The following is a 7,454-nucleotide window of genomic DNA, read 5'->3' on the forward strand; positions in this document are numbered from 1 at the left end:
CCATAACCTTCAATGATATGTTGTTAATTGTTCCTCTTCATGTAGATAAGAACCGTGTTATATGACGTTATTTTTACTTTTTCACCAGGAGGTGGCATAGTGTAGTCTCTTGAGCCTACTTGAAAATCTTCAGTCGCTATACTTACTTCTACATTAATGCAGATAAGGGTGTTAAACATCACAAAAATTCATTTCCAAGTCTCTCATAATGTAGTTGATTATGAAGGTGTGGTCTGTATATATGTATTTAAATAGTATAATAAAATATAATTTTCTTTCTTTTGTACTGTATATGGTAACCGTATTCAATATACAACAAAGATACCAGGATTACTCTAACTGTTGTCTCACAACTAAGGGATTCTGGGTTCGAATTTGAAATTTACAGGTCATGCAAATTTTCATTTCCATTTGCAGTCCTAACATGCAGTTAGGTGAATTGGTGATTTAAGTGTGCCTACAGTATGTGATTGCTTGTACCCTACTGAGGACCGATATGCCACCTGGGAGGGTCTGCTTTGTGCCCTTTGCTTTCTGGTATGGATGTAGGTCCCCGGCAGCCCAGTACTGGATAAGTAGCTGTGGAAGATGAATGATGACTGAAAATTCCTCCAGTCCATGGCAATTACAATGCAACAGAACTGTGATATAGTTTTTTCATCTGATTGAAATATTTGTTAATATGTTAGAACGGGTTCGAGTCTCCACCTGGGTTACATGTGTGTGGAGTTTGTATGTTCTCCCCATGTCGTTGTGGGGTTTCCTCCGGTTTCCCCCCACAGTCCATGGTGCATACCAGGCTGCTCACTGAATGGTGTGGAGTGGGAGCTGGTAAACAGCGGCCTTCTGTGTTATGGGCCCAGATATGGCTTACTGGGCCCTGCATGACGACTATCATTACAATGCTGACTAAATCATCTCAGCAGGATGACAATACACTGGTATATATACTTTAAATCATTACATCATTCAGTCATTATAATTTCTTATGATTTACGATTATGTACAAATTTTTGTAATTATATTACAACAACACTTCTAGCATTAGGTCTTAAGATGCTGACCTCACTCTGTTTGTGTGAAGTTTACACATCCTCCTCATATTGAGCTGCTTTCCTCTGGGTACTTTGGTTTCCTCCTGTAATTCAGAGACATGCATGTAGGCTAACTAAAACCTCTAAATTTAATAACAACCACCCTTTTATTAATCCCTTTGAGGAAAAATCTCCTTTTGCTTACCCCTTGCTCTACATGACACACATGCAGGTGAAAGCAAGATTGGCAGCGAAGGGCAGCCACCTGCAGTGGCACTTACGGAGTCGGAGACTAAGGGCCTTGCTCAAGGGGCACAGACCTGTGGCTATTCTGCCAAAGCAGTACTGGAACCAGTGACCGCCTAACTACAGTACAGGCACAGAGGCCTCGCTTGCTGGGCCACACACTGGCCCCTTTGTGTGGGCCCTCCAATAGACTGGCATCCTTACCAGGTTGTACCTTTGCTCTAGGCTGAACGTAATCCTGTGCTGGATGGGAGATTGGTAGAAGGGGATGGATGGACACTAAAGCCAAAATACCTTCCTAATACAACTTGGTCATTTCTGCGTTCCAGTGACATTGTATGTGATTTTCGCAGTTGAGAAAAAGTACAGATAAGTGCTGACAATTTATAATTAACTTGTACAGTAAGATCCAGAAAATGTCTGTATAAATCCATCTTTTTGTTCTTATTCGCTTTTGCAATAGGCTAAGAACCTTATGCTCATTCCAGCACTTCGGGGGAATCTGTTTGGCAACAACGCTTCCATTTCATAAACACATGCCTCATTTATTGTTTGCTAGAAAATCATAGTGTGCAGTTTATGTAATTGTTCATGCAGCAATTAAAATCTTACATTCTACTCTACTTGCACCTCGGTAGTGACATGTGAGGTCTTCCCCAGAGGCACCTGTGTACAGAATCATGTGACATGGGGGTTGCACAGGGAAAGATATGGTACCAGGAAACAGGATGATGAGGGGGGTCAACACGACTGAGGGAGCGTAACCGAAACAGGAAATGGAGCTCATTAGACATGAACAAAAGATATTGAGGTGCAGATTAAATAAACCAAACAGCTGTCAGGACAGGTATGTAGGTTGCGGTCTGGAGCCCAGACAAAAACAGAACACATGAATGTACTTCTTAAACCAGCAACCTGGAATAGACCATCTGTCTATCTCTCTGACTATCTATCTATCAGCAGCACAAACATCTATATATCCATTTATTCATTGATTTATTATATAAAATCAGATTTTCGGCATAGAACACCTAGTTTAGGTTTTTACTTAGATTGAAAAAAAACTACCTCTGTTTTGCTTGCTCTCAGTCCTATTGAATTATTGTGAAAAGGATCTTAAGAAACAATATACGTTTCAGCCTTGCAAACACAATGACTGAATGTATCCATTTTAATTACAAGACACAGAAGTCCATAAATAAGTGTGATAAGACACATGGACTGACTTCAGTAATAAAGTACCTACAGTGTAGCCTGTCAGGGATACAGGAGCTTCACACAAAACCCTCTTTGTGTGCCGAGTCATGCAAAGACTGGCGACTACTTTGTGCCAGAAAATGCAACTTTTGATTAGATTTTCCACCCACTCAAAGTAACTATCATTTATAATAAAGTCTCAAGGATTTGCAGGATTTTTTCCCAGTCCCTGCAAATGCATGAATAGGATTTTATGGACAGTATAAGCAAAGCTCATCAATAATTGGAGCTGGGCTACATGAAAAGCACAATCATTTGCCTTGCTACTGTACATCACATGCAGCTGTCATTTATTCTTCTATACTGTGGTCCATTTGTAATATTGTACATATCTATTACTTTTTTCTATTCATTTCTATATTGTGCTATTTTGTCCTGCACTGCCTTGACTTGTATTGTACTACTGTCTGTCCTGCCTGGTTTTGATGTTTTCCTATCCGTCAATGCCTTACCCGCAACTGAAGCCAAGAATTTCACCGTGTTCTTCAGAATACATGCGGCAATAAAACTTGAAACATTTTAAATGCAAAACAAACGACACACAGCTCTTTAGCCTGTGCCTCCTATGTGAAAATAGCACTAGCGATTGCACCTTCTCAAAATAAAATGCTTGGAACACCAAATCAACTTGCACAAACATGCCCGAGCATGTTCTAGTTTAAATCCTGACAGTTATGAGATGCTAACCAAACGCAAACTGATTTGTAAAAGTTTTACTTACATGGATAATCAAATTCTCACTTACATAAATACTAACGTGGGTTTCTTTAAGCATTTTGGAGACTTCTGTCAACAGTAAAACAGATTATACTGAAAGTTCAAACTCTTGGGAAGAATCAATATAAATCTTGTCTAATCAGTTCAGCGATGGTAACGTCACCAGCTTTTCCCACACCACCTCCAGTTTACCCGGTCTTGAAAGCAGCAAAAAAAAACGTTTTTCAACCAAGGAGACCTCAATAGATTGTTCCAAGAAATAAACACTTATGTAAAAAACCATTTAAATGAGTATTTGAACAGTGATTTGGTGAAACCCGTCTCTTGGTCGTCAGTTCCAGCTGACAGGTCTGGCTGGGCGACCAGGTAGGAGGCGAAGGAGCCAACCCCGAACCAGGACAGGAGCTGAAGGTGGTGGAGGCAGGTGAACCGAATAGCTGTAACGGCAAAGAAGCGGGTTACACTTATTCCTTATATAAAACCTGGACCGATGTCATTGGGTATGCTTGCATCCATTAGATATTCTTGTTTGAACTTTCATATTCACTTTCATGAAAAAAACGTGCCTTTTTCTGTTTAATTTCATTCTTGGCTTTGTATCCTAAGTCAGAAATATTTACAGTGACAACAGTTATAAAATAGATGAGGAATGGTTTCCTCATCTGTTCTGCAAACTAAACATAAAGGGGAGAGGTTATATAAAGATCAACAAAGCCAGCTATTACATGGATATTAGTGGTAGAGAATTTTAAAAGGATTTTCCTTAACTTTAATAGTAGGGAAAAAATATTTATGTGCAGTAATCCACATGTCACTCAAATTCAAAACTTGGTATAAACTTCTCCATGTAGCTTTAGCTCTGGAGGTGTCACAATATAACATTCAGGGCATTCTTATAATTAATTATTACATTATTTTATCTATACAGCTGACTAGGGATGTAACGAAACAAAAAACTCAAGGCACGGTAATATCGCGATAATTATCGCGATATAAAAAAAGAAAAAACGTATTAATTAATAATCAACAAGTTCATTTATATCAAATTAGTGCTTCCTTTTAACATAAAGTCCTTCTACTTTTCTTCATTAGTGAACTATCCAGCTATGGCCTTAACAAAACACAATCTACAGTTCCGAAGTAGTGCTTCCTGCCATCTTTTCTGCGGGTCTGTTTTCACCGCATGAAATATAGGTCACGCCCATATATATTTACACGCTAAATAATGCGTGAAAACCTCACGTGTAATATACCTTTTAATTCAGGCATAACAATGTCCAAAGGTTAATATACAGTTCAATTCAGTCCATCATGTCCTAACTGCACACGTTGTAAGAAATTCAAAGTTCCCTCTACTCATCCTTCACCGTTGCTCCATGGGTCCAGCTCGCCATCCTGCTATGAACTCCGTTCGGTGGGTCCCTGTGTGGCGAAGCATATGCAGGAATATCCGTACCCAATCTTCGGAAGTGTCAATGTAGCGCAGAAAAAAACAATATATCTTGGTTTAAAGATTTCTTCCACCTTCCTTTTCCTTTTAATTAAAAAAATATTCTTACACCACATAAGCTGTAAAATCAAGTTTAGCAAGCTTTCTTTTTACCGTATTTTAAATCCTACGGCAGCACTCGCTGCAACCAGCAGCCTCAACCACTTCTGCAAAAAAAAAAAAAAACAGCCCGCACTCTCCACGTTACGTCGTGAAATCACCTCACAATCTGCATACAATCATCTTTTTTCTTAGAGATAAATTATTGATTTGTTAATATACTGTAAATGTGTTTTTGTTTGACCAATTTATAAATTATTGTTGTAATAGTTATTTTGTAATGGATTTAATGTGGGTTACACACGGCCAATAGAGCACAAAGATTTGTTAATGTGTGTATTTTTTGAGAAGGAGCTTTTACGAGCGAAATAACCATGTGATATCTTGGTTGATATCGGAACAGTCCGACAATGGTTTTGAGGTATTTTTTATCGTGATATAGCGTTTATCATTACATCTGCTCAAAAATTTAACCCTATTAGGCAGGTTTCCATCCAAGGGATTTTATGTGCAAAAACACTTCAACACTATAAAGTGGACCATGCAAACATTGTTTAATGCTAAAATTTTCCAAATGTTGACACAAATGTTTTCTGTTTAGTTTTAGCGGATAAAGTGTTTGTCAACATTTAGCGGAAAGCCATCGTGGAAACTCGAGAAAGAGCTACATTTACGCAGAAGATCTGACAGGCGACAGAACTTTTGTCATGTGTCTTTCCTACAGTAAACACAAACATGCGCACAACGTAAAGACTCCTGCTGACAATGAATGTTTCTTGGGGCAGGTTGCCAATTTGTACAGAGCAATTGCGATGCGCTTTCGAGTCGGAACAGGTGATCGGTGCCTGGCTGCTTATTAAAAGGTCTTATGTGCCACCATTTCAAATGTAGATCCGGACATGTTTAAGCCAGAGGATTGTTGTAAAGTGATTCGCTACTACATCCTCTTAAAATGTAATTATTTAGTTTCATCACATTTAAAAGACATACAGTAAAAGCCAAATAAACAAATAAATATTTAACTGAAAAAAACTTACATTGTAGTGTATTTGTCACGGGAGACGGCAGCGATCGCGGGCAGAGCGGCGATCGTGCGGGCAGGAAGTAGGCAAGGCAAACAGAGTACGGGGTATACGGGGATTTAATGAAGGCAAGGCAGGACAGGACATGGGCATCGACAACATCATCAATGACGGACGAAGGACTAAGGTAAGACACGGACTGAAATACACTGGACTGATTGAAAAGAAGCAGACACAGCTGGGTACAATCGGGAAAGAACACGTGGGTAATCCGGGGGCGTGGCACACAGGAGGAGCGGACGAGCCGGGCATGACAGTATTCAACAATATTTTTAATTTCCCGATGATAGGGCTCAGAAGTGGAAGGGAACAATTTAGTTTCCAGTAGTCAGGAGTTTCTCTTTAGCTTGATCCAGTAGTAGATAGAACAATATCAATAAAAGCATGAACTGTCAACGGAGAAGGTGAAGAATCAACAGAGATCACAGAAATAATTAATGAGTCTGATAGAAGCCAAAGGTCAATACCAGAATTCTGTGAATGGTCAGATTTAAACCATGTAAATAAAGTTGTAGGATTCAAAAACCTTTAAGCATAAATGAGACTGAGAGATTGACATAAGTTACTTAGGATTGGATTAATATAGTTTGTGTCCCTCCTGGGTGGAACCCTATCAGCACTAAGATTGGGTGCCTCATTAAAGTTACCACCCACAATAACAAAAGCTGAGGGATATTTAATCTTAAAACTAGTTATTAATGATGTTTCAGCTTGTAATGAGATATTTCAAATGATTTGTTGAAACCGTATAATCATGATTAAAAAAAATATATATGTTGAAATACAACAGATGCTATCCACCTACCGCTCATAGAGGAAAAGGTCTCTGATATTTGTTTCCAGAAAAACTACTACATGTAAATAAAATCACAACCCCACAAGCAGAATTGGAACCAAGACTAAAGAAAATGGTTCTCCCCTCTGATTATGCAAGAGCTTTTTGTCCATCTTGGATGAACGTGTTTCCTTTAAAAAACATATGGTATCTCGTCTATTATCTCCAAAAGAGAAATTAAGCTTTTCTTTTTGTTATGTTGCATAATCCCCAGATATTAAAACATGAAGCTGTTGTGTGGCATAGCTTAAAACCAAAGTGGGGCTTGAAATATGTTGTTGAAGTCACCTTTGTCCAGGCTATTCGTTTCTCCCTGTTTCTAGCAGCAGCAGGTCACTGGGTGGCCAAGAGGCCTGTCAAAAGGGGGGGCCATTAGTCCCCATGTTACGAGGTGGTTAGCTGGAATGGCTTAGGCCAGTATGTGGGCTTATTTTGTTAAGTAGGCTAAGAGCTACATATTGGCTTTGTCTAAATTCAACGGCTGCATTCCTCTAAGGCTACATTCGAAGGCAGAATGTGTCACAGCGGTGAAACAAGGCTGGTCCATTTTGAAGGCTCCTTCAAATGCGGACTAGAAAAGGGTCCTTCTCTTGCCAAGTTACAAAGGATCCAGCCGACGGATCCTTTGCAGCCCAATGTATCCCAAGATTCATCTTGCAGATGTTAAGTGGGTGTGTCCCAGCTAGGCGATAGGAGCGGCGCTCCGTGACTCAGGGGTAAGGGTGGGAACAGCC

Source organism: Brienomyrus brachyistius, chromosome 5, assembly GCF_023856365.1.
Source record: "Brienomyrus brachyistius isolate T26 chromosome 5, BBRACH_0.4, whole genome shotgun sequence".
Lineage (NCBI taxonomy): Eukaryota > Metazoa > Chordata > Actinopteri > Osteoglossiformes > Mormyridae > Brienomyrus > Brienomyrus brachyistius.